The sequence below is a fragment of the Athene noctua genome, chromosome 1 (genome assembly GCF_965140245.1).
Source record: "Athene noctua chromosome 1, bAthNoc1.hap1.1, whole genome shotgun sequence".
NCBI classification, from domain to species: domain Eukaryota; kingdom Metazoa; phylum Chordata; class Aves; order Strigiformes; family Strigidae; genus Athene; species Athene noctua.
The window spans coordinates 209,756,062-209,771,267 of record NC_134037.1 but is presented as its reverse complement, the minus strand read 5'-3'; the positions used below and the strand labels follow the sequence as shown (position 1 = coordinate 209,771,267).

The window sequence follows — 15,206 nt, the reverse complement described above, 5'->3', positions numbered from 1 at the left end:
TGTAACAATTTTCTTCAAAAAATAATTTGTGAACTTCAGTGGCATGGAACTGCAAGCATGAACAATTGGATTGAAGCACAAGTAACTTAACTACTTCTGTGAATCAGGAAGTTATTCAGCATCTCTTCTTTCTCTTCCCAGTGTAGAAATATAGGCAGAGATGATGGGAATAGATACCTGGTATAATTAAATTTGCATTTTGGGATTATTTATTTATTTATTTATTTTCCCCCCCTGTACTTTACACTGCTAAATTTAATACTTATAGGTAAGAAGTGAAGGTTGGTGTCAATCCCTGAATTTACTATATTTACTGAGTTTGAGTGTGCTTCATGTTTTCAAGCTCAGGTGAGAACCCCAGATCCTTCTTCACTTGACAGCAATTTAGAAATATAGCCATAGAAGAGCTGTAGTGTATGCTTGCTCAATTCTGATGTAAACAATCGGAGAAATGAGACTGAGCATTCTGGGGCATTTCTTACCAGGTCAGTTTGGAATCAGCCTAAGATACTGTTGCACTGATAGCTAGTCTATACATTTTAAAGTCCTGCTATAGCTTCTCTAGATGGGATTTTAAGAGATTAACAAAAGAGTTTGGACACTTACTTCCTAGGAGTGCTATTAAAGATTTAATTTTGAAAGAGGAAGTTATACATCAAATAATTTAAAAACAGATGTACTTTGGAATACTGGATATAACTATTTGATAATGACACTCTACTGTATTGAAAGACTGTAAAATAATCTTAGAATATGACTAGGCCTATTAAAAAAGTATTCAATGACAAAAGAATTGCAAGAATGGTACATTTTTCTTCACCCTCTTCTACTGCATTTGAATTTTCTTCATATTGATATATTTTGTGTAATCTTCAAATTGCCAAAAAATATAATTAGCCTTCTTATTCTCTTTATACAACATGTATTACAAATCTGTAGAATTATAAACTATATATTAGGCATACTGATGTTTACATGTAATTCGGTTTCATTTGAACCTTTTCTAAGATATTACAGGACAAAAGTATAAGTCCATACTGTTCAATATTATTTCTTGTGCATATATCTTGAGTTGCTAGTACATTTGATGACCTGCTGTGACTTTAAGGATTTCTGCTAGCATGCATTTATCATTTGGAATGCACCTTAAAAGGTGTCTTGAACGTGTATCAGAGAGTCCTAGACAGAACTACTTTGTTCTGGGGTATCACACATGTTTATTGACATGCATTTTCTGCTCAACAGAACTGTTAAAACATTCCATTTTGTAAGAATTTTGTTACAGTATAGGTAAAGAAAGTATTTTTCTTCATAAATTGTAAGATAAATGAAATAGGAACCTAAACAATTCTTCTTTCGCATCATTGTGATATATGAGTAGTATTTTGGGAATTAGAAATGAAACTGAAAGTTTAAAAAGTAAAATATATTTTAGTAAGAAAACAAAATTATCTTCTCAAGACTTATGATTTTATGTGAGGAACTAGAGTTAAAAAAATAAAGATAAGCATCATCATGGTTTAAGTTGGTGGGATTTTCTTAGCTTCAGGTGTCCAGTGTCAATTTCAAACTAAGTCAGATCCTGAAGTCCTTGTTTTTAGACTGAAAAGCTAGATTTACTCCGTTGATATTGCTTACTGCTCTTTGAAAAGCATGACTGAACTTCAGCTAAGCTTAGAGGTTGGCTACATTATGTTCAATCCTCAATGTTATTTTGTTATCTAGTGCGTTTTTGTGCATCTCATTTTTTTTAAGTTGCATACAAATAGCCAGAAATGTCTTAGTAGTTTTCTGTATTTAGATATGATTTTATTTTATCATATATGTCATGTAAGACCAACTAAACTTGACTTGTTATATAGAAACTCATTTTCATAGTCCTAAATAAACGGCTATAAAAAGGAAAAAAATTCACACTTGCAGTGTGAGCAAGATCAAAAAGTTAGATTTGTTCAAATCTAACCCTTCATAAGCTTCTGATCTGCAGATGCTTGTAATCTTATTCAGAAGTCAAGCACAAGAATTACTGTCTGTACAATACTACTTTGTTTCTTCTGGTATATAACAGATCATCCTTCAGGTTTTCCACTGTTACATTCTACTTCTACGCATTATAGAACACTAACTTGTCAGTGTAACATGACCACATTTTTAAACTAAAAAGCAGACCTCAGCTGTGGTAGAACTGTACAGGTAGAGACACAGTGGACTGAGTTGGCCAATGTCCATAGAGCAACTTTGGAGTCATGGCAGAAGAACAATTACACACATTAGAAATATCAGTGGCCTAGCATTTCATTGCTGTTAACTTCTAATATGTTCCAACCATAAAGACATAAGGCAGAAATAAGGCAGGGCAAACAAAACATAAATGTAGGCCACACTCCTCTATAGTACAGAGACTTAGTCTTCCATCTATGTTGATAAATGGGTGACAGTAGATAGACTTGTAAAACAGATGAATGACACCAGGATTGAACTGAAACACCACATAGTTTCAATACGAACATGAACTCAACCTTTAGTGTTGCAGTTTTAAACACATACTCTTGTTACAGTCATTTTGTCTAAGAAGCACTTTTAAGTAAAAAGAACTTTCAAGAAGTTTTCATAAACTCCAGAAACCAGATACTTACTTTCTTGCCATAGATATGCATTGTTATAGGACTTTATAATGCATTTATGATTTTTGAAGGTCAAATAAGAATTATGACTTATACAATGGATAAGTTATTTAATAATTATTTCCTTTTAAAGTGTCACATTAAAATGCATGAAAAAATATTCTTTGGGGGGGTTAGTAACATACACATTTAATTATATCCATTATGCACATGATTAATTAACTTTACCTTATACTGTTTTGATACATGGAGACATACAGATAGTATTATATTTTTCTCACCAAAGAAACTTTTTACAGTGTTTTCTTTCAGGCAAATTTGTGTCCTCTCCTAATCATCCAGGAAACAAAAGAGGATTGCTACCTATTTTTTACTACAATAGAGTCTGGAGGTCCTAGCCAAAGCCTAGATTCCTTTTTGTTGGCTGTTCCAGACGTTTTCAACAAGGAAATGATCCTGTCTGCAACAAATCCATGATCTTAATAAACTGATAAAGTATGGTACAGAAATAGCCCTTTTAAGTAAATAGCTTTGCATAAAGTGTAAAGACACATCTGCCTTTTTTTTCATGCCATGTCCTTACCTTCTGAACATGTGCATGATCCTCAGACCAGGAAGGAACAGAGGGGAAGGAAGACGGTATATTTCTGCCAGACAAAACACTAGCAGTTTTATGTGAACACATAGTCTCTGAAGTCGAAGATGACTTATTTCTACATTCAGTGCTACAGGTGTAAGAATTGCTTTCACTTAGTGTTGGAGACTGACAAATGTGTGGTGACAGGCTTTAGGCTTCGGAAGACCAGTGAAGAGTTTTGGTATTTATGACTCGGAAGCGATAGCCCTAGCATTACACTAGTGCTTAAAATATGTTCTATTTTGAAAAATTCTGTGTTTTATATCAGTCAATCCTTACATTACATTCAATATGTCAAAGCCCCATAATTGTGCTGACTGCTTTGCTCTTCATAAGAACTTCTAAAATATAGCAAATTGGTGCAGTTATTTGAAAGAATGGTACTAGAAAGGTTAGTGTACTTTAAATGTATAAAATAAATAGTAGTATAAAGTCTTGACACTTCATTTGCTAGTTTTATTCTATTCTAACCCAGGAGCTCCTGGAGGACTATTTCATGTGTCACAATGAATTACCTCCTCAAAAACCCCTGCAGAATGCAAGAGGTAATAACAACAAATACTTATCACCTATATATTGATTTGAATCTGTTTTCAAAAAGCTCTGTGAGGAAGGGCTAATCCTGATATCACTCCTCTGAGGTAATAAATATCATCTATCAAAACTCTCATAAGACTTTTAGCAAGACCACTAATTTACTGAAAAGTACTCTACCACTGCTTAGTCTTTCTTATTTTAGCATGCAACGCAGGTGTTTCTTTACTACAGCCAGAGATCTCCTAGTTCAGGGCTCATATATGTAGAAATACCAAGAGTGTCTTTGTGCTTAGGTATATGCAGGCAAACCTTGTGTCTCACTTTTTTTTAAATTTATTTTTCTCTCACCTGATATTCATCCTGTCTGAGGAAAAGTCTCCAAAATATTTAATTTCTAGGACTACTTAGTCTGTATATTTTCTTGTTCAGATTATGCAAGAGATAAAACCTCTTGGAAAAGGCTTTATGTTGTGATTTTCATATAAAAAGGGTGTACTGTGATCTAAATACACCAGTCTGTGTCTCTTATCTGATGTTATACTTCATTCTCAAGTCTCAAGCATTCTTTCTGCTCTTTCTGCTCCTTCACCCCCTTCAATATAGTTGCTTTTTTTTTTTTCCAATCTGATTCTGATGGCATCTTCTGTGACCAAAACTACTTACAGCTGGCAATAAAATTTTCATTGTGATGTTTGCCTTCTTACATGGTTTTAAACTCTCATCTGCATTCCGTGTTACCTCAGTAAAGGAAGAGATCCCTTATGTCTGAGTAGGATTTCAGGTTCTATTTTGTTTACACACAACAGTATTCTTCCTAATCCCCCATTGTCAATGTGAATTGTTCTTCAGGTATCTTTAGAAGGGCTACATGACTTCACTCTTTATATGTTCACTCAGTTCAGAACGTCGCAATTCTATTAAAAATTAATAAAAAAAACCTCTTGCTGTGAACACCGAACTTGGTCTAAATATTGTACTAACTTTTAACGCTTGATTTTATAATCAGATATTTTATTATGTTTTGTGGAATGGGTATGATTAACTGCTTCCTTTTTAGCTGGAAGAACTTATGTTTAATGATGGTGTTTGATGTAGTTTAATGTAATCAAATGCAAACTTTTTTTAACCTTACAAAATTCTCCAGAAAGAGACCGGGTGTATTCCCTGTCTCATAATTCTGTCTTATAGTTAGTGTTTGTCTTTGAGAGAACATGTCTGAAAGACACGCAGAAAATGAGGGATCTTACAGAACAATCCACCCCATATGGAAATGCAAGAAGAGAGCGCCTTGCCCTGCTGTAGCACCTGCTGTGACTTCTGCACAAATTCCAGGCAAAAACATGCTTTCACTTAGAAGGTGTTTTTACCTCCCACAGTTCATAGGAGTACCATTCAGAATTAATTTTATAGTCCACAGTGGGAGACTTGACATACTATTCACTGTCAGGTATATTTGAGCAAAGATGCTTCCTCTAATCGGCTTTCTGGTTCCCTGTAATTGCTTCTGTGCTTTTTGGCCTAAAATTAGGTAAAACAAGCAAATGGTGTATGACTTCTTCATTCACTATGTAACTTGTTGGCTCAGACAGTTCAAAAGGGTCTACATATTTTGAAGACTAATCAGAAGAATTTTCCCCTATCCAAGGAAACATCTTGAAGGATGCCACTGCTGGTGAAAAGGAAAAGTTAGAAGGAAGTGAATGAATCCATGGAGAGGAGTGAGATTTCCTTTCTGCCTGGTTAATTACAGCCCCACTATTCTCCAGGATGATAAATTCTGCTTTTATTAGTCCATTTCCACATAAAGTGACTATATTCTCCAGGATGTCAACTTTATTCCTATGTATAACCAATTAGTTTAAAGGTAGTTCAGATGATACACAACCTGCATCATACCTCGACGACACAATACCATATTCTGTATTTCTCTGATTATTCCAAAAAGTTGCTCCTGAAGAGCTCTAACCTTCACAGGAGAATCCAGATCAGCAAATGATATACCAGAGTATATCCTCTGTGCTCAGTGTTGTGAGGCAAAAAGCAGTAGGCAGGAGGGGTTTCTTTGAAAGTTGTTAAAAAGTGAGAATATTTTGGAATTTGTTCCATAGTTAGGTGGTGTACTCTAACACTTTTGTAAAAGTAGCACTGGATACTTTCTTTCTACTGCTGTGGAAATAAAAAGCATTTACACCAGTCTCTATCCAGATAAATACATATAACATTTATTACCTTACTCCTTTTCCTCAGGAAATATTAAAAAAAAAAAAAAAAAAAAAAAAAAGAAAGCAATATACACTGGTACTTTGCTGGAAAGTATGTTTCTTTACTGGTAACTCTAAGTGTTGGTTCAATGAAAGAATACATGCAGTAAAGGCTCCAATTTTCTGGTAACTTCAGAATTAGTGGTATAATTATAAGGCGATTCCCATCAAAATATAACCTCATATTATTAATGCAGGTCATTTGTAATAATTACACTGCTCCGATGTGTATTGTTTTAGACCAGTGAGTATGCTTGTTAAATGTTTTCTGGAACTTAAAACCTTTGAAGAGTAATTGAGCTTCTTTGTGTTTCTGGTAGGCTTTGTCATAACAATATTCATGTGGAGTGTAACATGTTAATATCAGGCAATGTGCTGTTGAAAAGTACAAAATTTCATACTAGCTGACTTTATTTCTGTCTCTGTGTGAATTCCCTCGGCAAATTTTATGTAACACTTCCCCTTATTTGTTTTTGAATTAAGGATCCAATCTGACAGTACAGCTTTAATCCATTACTCAGGATAAATTCACCACTCACAAAGTACAAATGTAGACTCCTGACAAAAGATTATGTTCAAGAGAGTCAATACTCTTTAAATGGAAAAAACTAAAAAATGAAATGTTGTCATTTGTTTTTTTCCAATGCATAATATGAATATACAGGTCACACCTTTTTGCAAGATAAGATACAAAGAAGTTGTCTTGAAACATTTCTCTTTTTTTACTTGTCATTTCAAATGGGATTATTTTGTTTCTTCTCTCACTGCTTCATGTCATTATATATCCAGCACATGGATATATATGTGTGTATATATATACATATATACATATACACATATACATACACATACACATGTACATATACATATACAATGCTTCATGTCATTATATATCTTGACCTATGCAAACTTCATAGGCTGGTGAAGATCTGTGCATAGGAGTCCACAAGTGATTTTTTTTTTTTTTTTTTTCTGGACATCATTGGAACTTGTGTTTCACTGTGGCTTTCTTTATGCTTCAATAATTTATATCATTATGTATTTCTGTGCCAACACTTGATCAAGCATACAGACAAATCTTTGAACTTCATATGTGTTGACAATATGTATCTTCTTGCTGAAAGGAAAGACTGATTTACTGAAATGTAATTTTTCCACAGGAATGTACTGATTACAATAAGCCTTTCTCTTCAAAAGATTTTCAGTTCCTCAAAAGCCAATAGGAGAGAGAAGAGCTCAGATTAGGACAGTCTTTCTGTGAGAAAGAAGGGTGAGATACCCCTAGCCTCCCAATTAATGTTAGCCTATGAGAACATTATCGATGTTTTATGTGGTAACGTGAAAGTTGTGTGATTTACTAATCCATTCCTCTCAAATAAGCCAGTGGAAAATTAGTTAAGGTTAGTCCTTCAAAAAGTGGCAGATTATGCCCAAGTACATTATCTTCTATCTTTACCTATTATAAATCCGTTTTTCTCTGGTCCAAAGGCTCTAGTTATTTGGATAGAGTAGGAAAAACTAGAGAAGGATAATTAATAATCAGGCTAAGTCTCTAGAATTGTCATAAAAGGTTAAAGCCATTCAGTTAGAATATGGGGAAAACCAGAATAACTACTTATGTCTGACCTGAATTTAGGTCTTTATTTACCTAAAACAACGTTTTAAAGATTTATATTTCATCCCATTAACAGATAAGAACTATGAGTATTTCATCAAAGGAAAATAAGATATTGTGTCCAACTCTTAAAAAAAAGAATGCATATTTTTAATACAAAACATTACCATTCCTTATCTACTTTAGATTATGTTCTATTTATTTTTGTATGTGCATCTGATGTACAAAATCAAGTCAAAATACACTTCCTGTTTATGCAAAGTCTTGCTGATTTGAAATAATAAGGCTAATACATGTTTAATTTTAAATGAGTTCTGATCAAATTCTTTCTGAATTTAGTAGACGTCATTTCACTAAATTCATAGGAGCTTGTATTTTCCAGAGACATAATGATTTTAATAGGAGTTAGAAAGTTCTAATTACATTTTAAAAGGAATTACCTTATAATAATACTACTAATTCTGAAGTTACCAGAAAATTGGAGCTTTTTACTGCATGTATCATTTCATTGAACCATTGTATAATATTATATTTCAATAATTTCTTATTAATAATTGATTTTAATTCAATCAATATTTTAAAAGATTTTAATGTGTTGTTTGAAATGTACTTTATAAGGATCTGAAGAAAATTTTTTACAACTCTTGTGAGCACTGTGATCGAATCACATTTACTCTTCTATCAATACTTCCATGAATTCAGTGGATGAGAATTTATGTGCTTTTCCTTTATGCAAATTAAAAATGATCATGAGTTTTCCCACAAAAATATGTTCCTTTCAAGCAACGGTGTTTATGTCAATCCCTTTCTCTAAGTGGTGTTGTGTAATCCTCAAAATCTATAAGTTTTTACTTCAAATAAGCATCCAAAAGTCAAGGTATTTTTGAAAACAGACCTTCTGAAGAGTCACTTTCATCTCCAGTTGGCCTCATGTGTGCTTTTATTATCTCTAAGAGCTCACAATTTTGAATGTTACTTTTTAATTCTGTCACAAGGAAATTGATCTTTAAACTCTTGTTCATATTTTGGAGATATTGGGTTTGGAGACAAAATTAGCAAACAATGAATATTTACTTTGGAATTTTGGCCTGCCCTGTATTTTTATTCCATATTTTAATATAATTTTATTTGATGGGGGAGGGGAAGAAGTAGCATCCCACAGTTGGTGTCACATATCTCATGCTGTCTGTCTGTGACAGCTTTCATTATCCACTTCTGAACATTCTTTTACTCTTCCATTGTATTTCTACTCTACTGATATACAGCTTCAAAGAATATGTAAGAGGGCTTTTTTCGTAGAAATTGACTCCTCTTATTATTTTGAGGGAAAGAAAATAAAATACTAACCTCTGTGCAGTTTGAAAGGATTATCAGGTTCCCTAAAATGATCTGATTAGCTACTTCAGTGTTACAGTAAAAACTAACTTTTCACCACACAAAATCTAAACATGAATGTTGGAAGACAGCTATACCCTACTGTTCATTACTTTACTTTCTTGACAATGTAACCTTACTTTAATATCGATAGATACAGGGACAGGATTTTTCTACATATTAGCTATTTATAATTTAAACTTCTGTGCTTGAACTATGAAATTTAGATTTTTTTATAGTCACTGTAAACAAATAAACATGTATCACTGGAAATAAATAAACACATGAGGGCAAAATTCATTAGGCCTACATTAAGCACCTGTGTTAAGATGCCGTGAATTGCACCCAATAATCCTTATTTCTCTCTCAAGTGACTGTAAAAATTCCTCAAACTTCAGTATCTCAAGTACAGATATCTAAAATTAGATTAGCCTAAGTTAGACTATTTTGCTCTGGTTTTGACTTCATTTTGCTTATATTTAGGTAAAGGTTAACTATTTTTTCAGTGTACTTTACAGTCTTATTGCCAAGATCACTAATGATTTGTTACAACATAAAATTGAGAGGCTACTTGCAAATACAGCCAGTAAGACCTGTAGAATGGAGTTCATGTTGTTTGAAAAGCCTCATTTGCTAGATGAAATAATTCTTTTTTTTCATCATCTATGGTGGAGAAAATAGTTACTGGTGCAAAAGGGATGTGGGAATGACTGTGAATCCCATGATGTGTTTGGTTATCAAAGTGTCTTGGTATCTGTTTTATCTGTTTACCTTTTTAGATTTAGAACACAGAAATATAAATGTCAAAACCATATCAACCCAAAACTTTCATGACTATTACATTAAAAATGAATTATTTCACTGAATTGAAAAGGAACTGTAAAAAAATTTAGTAACCTGATTATGAAAGAATCTGATTCTTTTTCAAAGTTGTGAATCACATCGTAACTTTATCTTTCAATCTATTTTTTAAACAGATTGTAACCGCAATAAATGTCACACTTCTGTGTACTCAAAGGTAGTTTATAATCAAAGGTAATTCTTCTGCCTGTCATGTGTCTCCAGTCTTTATTATATTCTTTAAAAAATCAAAGTGTGTGATCTCCTGAGAGTTCCCTCTGCAACCTGTGCAGAAACTTAAATTAGATTAATTTCATATTTGCGTCTTCCACTATTAATGATTATAACTCCAATGCCTGGAATAATCTGCATCTTGGTAATTCATGTTCAGGTAATTTTAAAACTTTTAAATAAAAGAGAATCAATTAATTTCTGTTTGCTACAGAAACTTAGCACTATTTTTTTCCTCAAAATAGTCTATAGGGGAGATGTGACTATGCAAGACCTAGCTCTTAAAATCTGCAAAATGTATGTGAATATTAAAAAAAAAAAAAAAAAGAAACAGCAAAACTTTCCCAAAGAAGGGTGAAACTATTCTAAAATACTCAGTTATGACCTGTATTCTCCTATGCAATGTATTTGCAAGGCAGCAACTGTTTCCTTTATCTCTGTTCTTCTAAAGGGAAGTGGTTAGACATCTCTATAATTCCAAACTGGCCCACAAATGTGATGTCTCTTTTCTAGAATTAGTCCACTAATAGGCACAAATACTATTTTTTTAATTTACAGGAAGAAATATCTGGAAAAGATAGTGCAAGGTAAAAGGTATTCTTTGTGTCCTGATCCTCTTGGAAGGATTTCCCTCTAGATCAGACATCTAATTTTAGCGGTGGGGTCACTTGCCTAGACATGCTGTCATTTTAGCAGATCATGTCAGGAGTCTGTTTCAGAATGTTCTCACTAGTTTCTTTTAAATGTATGAACTGTGTTTCCAGTGACTATAGCAGGAAATAGCTCACATTAGATCTTGTGTTGTAGATAAGTGAATCTATAAATAAATTCCACTCTGTGTTTTCAAAGGTTGGTTAAGTAGAACAACACTCTGCCAGATGTTGTTGGCCAGTAGTACTGAGATTAGACATGTTAAATATGAGTAATTTTTCTTACTGGAAGCCCCATTAAACAGATTCTGCTTAAGGCCAGTAGACATACTTAACGAAGTGAAAAATCTGCTGCTTCACTGTGATTTACCCAGTTGCAGAAACAGAGGGTTATGCCACAGCTCAATAGATAACAGACCTCATCTAAAGCATCCTTTGTGGTGCCATATAGTTACTAGCATTTTTTATGTCAAATCCATTAGGTCTCTGGAACATGGATCCCCACTTGCCTTCCTTTCTCAAGTTTATGTTGAATGCAGTGATTCCCAGGTAACTGCTTTTGTAGCGCAAGGTTAAATTAAGGGCTCCCTGAGTAGCTGCTGAGTAGCTGGTACATTTCTCATTCAGACATATGATTTGGGCTAGTTATGAACATTGTGATGATGGACAGAACATATGGAAAGGTGTGCCAGGTTTCAGGGAAGGGCATGGACTGCTTGGTTTTTTATTTTATTATCAATAATGCCCTAAGAATTATGGATATAAGTCAATTAATGCCACTAATTCAGGGCCGAACCTGGAGGAGCAAAAATATAGCCTTGGCAACAGTGGTAGACTGAAATAAAATGCCAAAGAATAAGAAATTAAGCCCGCAGAAAGGATTTTTTGAGGAAAAAGTCTGATTGAGATGTCTGAATAAAGTAGGATGTATGAGAAATAGGCAGAAATGCCCTTGTTCACTACTTTTATTGTGCCTGTTACACCACTTTTCTATTACTTTTTCAGTGTTTATAGCCTTAAATAGAAATGCTGATGTGTGTAAACCTCCATCTCCAAGGCCAAAGTGTGGATTCTGTGACCAGCTTTAGGGTGTGAGAAACAAGGTTTATGACACTTACACAGGTGACAGTGATATAGAAAGTATAACACCATTAAGAGAGTCTTACAGATTGCAACACTGACATTTAGAAAATATGTCAGTTGTTAGACAGAGTGGAGACAACTGACTGTTAAAAAATACTATTTCTAAAATACCAGGAAGCAATGAGTTGTTCTTAAAAGAAGATACATATGAGCGAAGTAGTTTCAAAATAAACAGTACATATTGTGTTGATACCTTACAGAGATGAAATCATTCATTAGCATAAAAAAGAAGGAACTATTCATTCAGGTGAAACTTTCCTAGTCAAATTGTTCAGCAAAAGCTAGTTATAGGCAAAAATATTGATCATACATTGAGAATTGCAGAAGTAGTTGAGACTTACTAAAACATTGTTTGTTAAACATTGGCTAGTTAAAAGTGCACATCAGGGATTTCATATTCAATAATTAAACATGTGAGCTAATGTATTTAAATTAATATAATAAGGATCTTGAATAGGTTTCCAGTTTACAGTGTGCTAGTTTCTGGTGGTTCCAAGACTTAGATGCATAAGACACTTAGACCTTAAATATAGGCAATCTAAGCACACCATCTATTGTTTGTAAATTCATTTAGCTGAGAAGGTGGCCTACGCTGTCCACATTGCCCATCCTCTGGTGCTGTTTCTCCTCTACCCAGTATAGTTGAACCACACATGATGCTGGCCCTTCACCATAACTGTTTAACAGACCAACACTTTAAGGCAAACTGAATGTGCTTCTGTTGTATATTAACATAGACATGATGGGTTGATTTAGCTGGTTGCCATACACCTAGCCAGCCCCTCTCTCACTTCCACTCCTCAACAAATGATTAAAAAAATATGAGAAGATTAAAAAATTAGCATGCGGAGATAAAAACAGAGAGATCATTTACCAGTTACCATCACAAGTGAAAAGAGACTCAAGTTGGGAAAAATTAATTTAATTTCCTGCCAACTAAAATAGAGTAGGTTGGTAAGAAACAAACACCTGATCCCTGTCACCCACCTTTTTACACTCAGTTTCACTGCTTCATTCCCAGTTCACCTCCTCTTGCCACCAAGTGGTGCAGGGGTGACAGGGAATGGGGGTTGCAGTCAGTTCAAAACAGCTCCTCTCTGCTGCTCCTTCCTCCTCACATTTTCTTCCCTGCTCCAATGTGGGTTCTCTCCATGGGCTGCTATCCTTTAGGATAAGATTGCTCCAGCATGGGCTCCTCTCAACAGGCTGCACCTTCCTCTAGGGCACATCCTCCTGCTCCAGCATGGAGTCCTCCACAGGCTGCAGTGTGGTTATCAGCTCCAGTGTGATGTTCTGCATGGGCTGCAGCAGGAGTAACTGCTCCATTGTGGTCCTCTCCATGGGCTGCAGGGGAGTTTCTGCTCCGGTGCCTGGAGCACCTCCTCCCTCTCCTTCTTCTCTCACCTTGGTGTTTATGTGCTTGTTCCTCTCACATTTCCCCCCCACTCCCCACACCCCATCTTTCCTCACACTGCCAGTCAGCATTTTGCCCTTTCTTAAATACATTTTCCCTGAGGTGCAACCATCTTGACTGGTGGGGCTCAGCCGTGTCCTGTGGTGGGTCCACTGGATCTGACTGGATCTAACCGTGTCTGGCACGAGGCAGCCCCGGTCTCTCCTCCCAAAGGCCACCATGCCTGCAGCCCCCCACTGCCAGCACCTGACCACATAAAACCAGTGTAATATCACACTGGACACTGGTGTGTCAGGTACCGCAGGGGACTCCTCTGTCCTTATCAAGGGGGAATCACTTTTGGAAGTGGGGCCAAGTGGACATGTTGAGGAAGTGCTCAGCTCATCTTAATCACTTGCTGCTTAATCCAGCCCTGATTGTGAGCCATCACTCTGGACAGCCCTGTGGGCTCAACTGTGAGTCTACTGCTGTACTCACACTTCAGAAAGGGCAAATTTTGGAAGGTTGGCCTGCCAGATAGCAAAAAATCATGGGTTTTTTACAGCTCTGTCTGCAGTAAGTTAACAAGTATATTGTTCCATGACTTCTTAATTTACTTTTAATTTCGTCACATCTTTAAAAGTAAAAGCCAGAGAGCTTCTCACAGGAGCCGTCGCTGTCACCCCCTGCCCCCATTACCAAAACTCTACCAGGCACACAAACCCAACACAATACTTCACTTGCAGATCTGCTTATGTCCGATCAGGATTTCAGTTGCTCCCGTTCCTATGCCAAGTATTTTTGATAGATTCAGGACTAGTTCTTTTGAGACAGTCACCAACTACCAAAATCCCAGTAGCTTCACATCATGAAAAATGGTCCTGTGACTCATACCTTTGTTAACAACTTCCACAGAAGAGGGGAAAAAAAAATCAATAGATGCTAGACGTAAATTCTAACTTCTCATGTCCTGTGCTGAGTGACAAAGGCCCAGGACTGAGCTGCTGGTGATCACACATTAAGTCTTTTGTCAGTGGACTGAGGAAGTTCCTGCATCTGCTTCTCAAGATTCACCACTTCTTTGAATCCACTGAGCAAGATGTGTGATGTATAATGTCATAGCATATATCATAATAACTGCATTAATATTGGGTTGATGGTTGGACTGGATGATCTTCAAGGTCTTTTCCAACCTAGACAACTCTGTGATTCTGTGATCATAAAAAAGAAAAATATGATATTTAATTACAGAGATTGTGATAAAATCTATGAACTCAGTAACATTTTTATGAAGTTCTAAAGTAGTTTTCTAGTAAAATATTAAATATAATATTCAGTTCATTAACAACTCGTATTATCCACAAATCCATAAACAATTTATTTTACTGAGCAGCAATTTCTATTAAAATGTAAGTAATAAAATGTAAAGGAAAATGTTTAGAGAGATGGATTGAAAATGAGAATATTCAGATTTTTTTTTCCTGTTCTAGTCAGTCCTATCTATTGTCTTCTTTCCTCCCTTTTTATTGCTTGTCCTTTTTCTAATTAAATACCATTTGTCATATTTTGTCAACTGATACAATTATAAGTCATTATTTAGGATACTAATAGCCCTAGAAGCAGTTGCCTCACCCATAAACTCTCATGCCCAAATGGCCACTTATCAAAGAACTAGATTTTATTTTCTCATCATTCATTACTGTTTCAATTGGTCTGAATGAACAGAATAACTGAAGAACAGCAGGTGCTTTTTATTTCAGTTCTTTAAACTTGTTTCTTAACTTACCCTTTTAATAACAGTCTTCTTTCACAGCAAGGCAATTAATTCTTCTGTATGCCAGAAGATGCCACTATAGCACTCGCTGACAAACAGCAAAGACTGATAGCAGGGGAGAAGGGTA

At 35.1% G+C, this 15,206-nt stretch overlaps 1 protein-coding gene across 1 annotated transcript in view; it reads left to right on the top strand.

Annotated features, from left to right (window-relative positions):
• Positions 1 to 15,206, top strand: part of GPC5 (glypican 5) — a 725,946-nt gene that overhangs the window by 411,358 nt on the left and 299,382 nt on the right. The gene's annotated exons all lie outside the window — the stretch shown is intronic.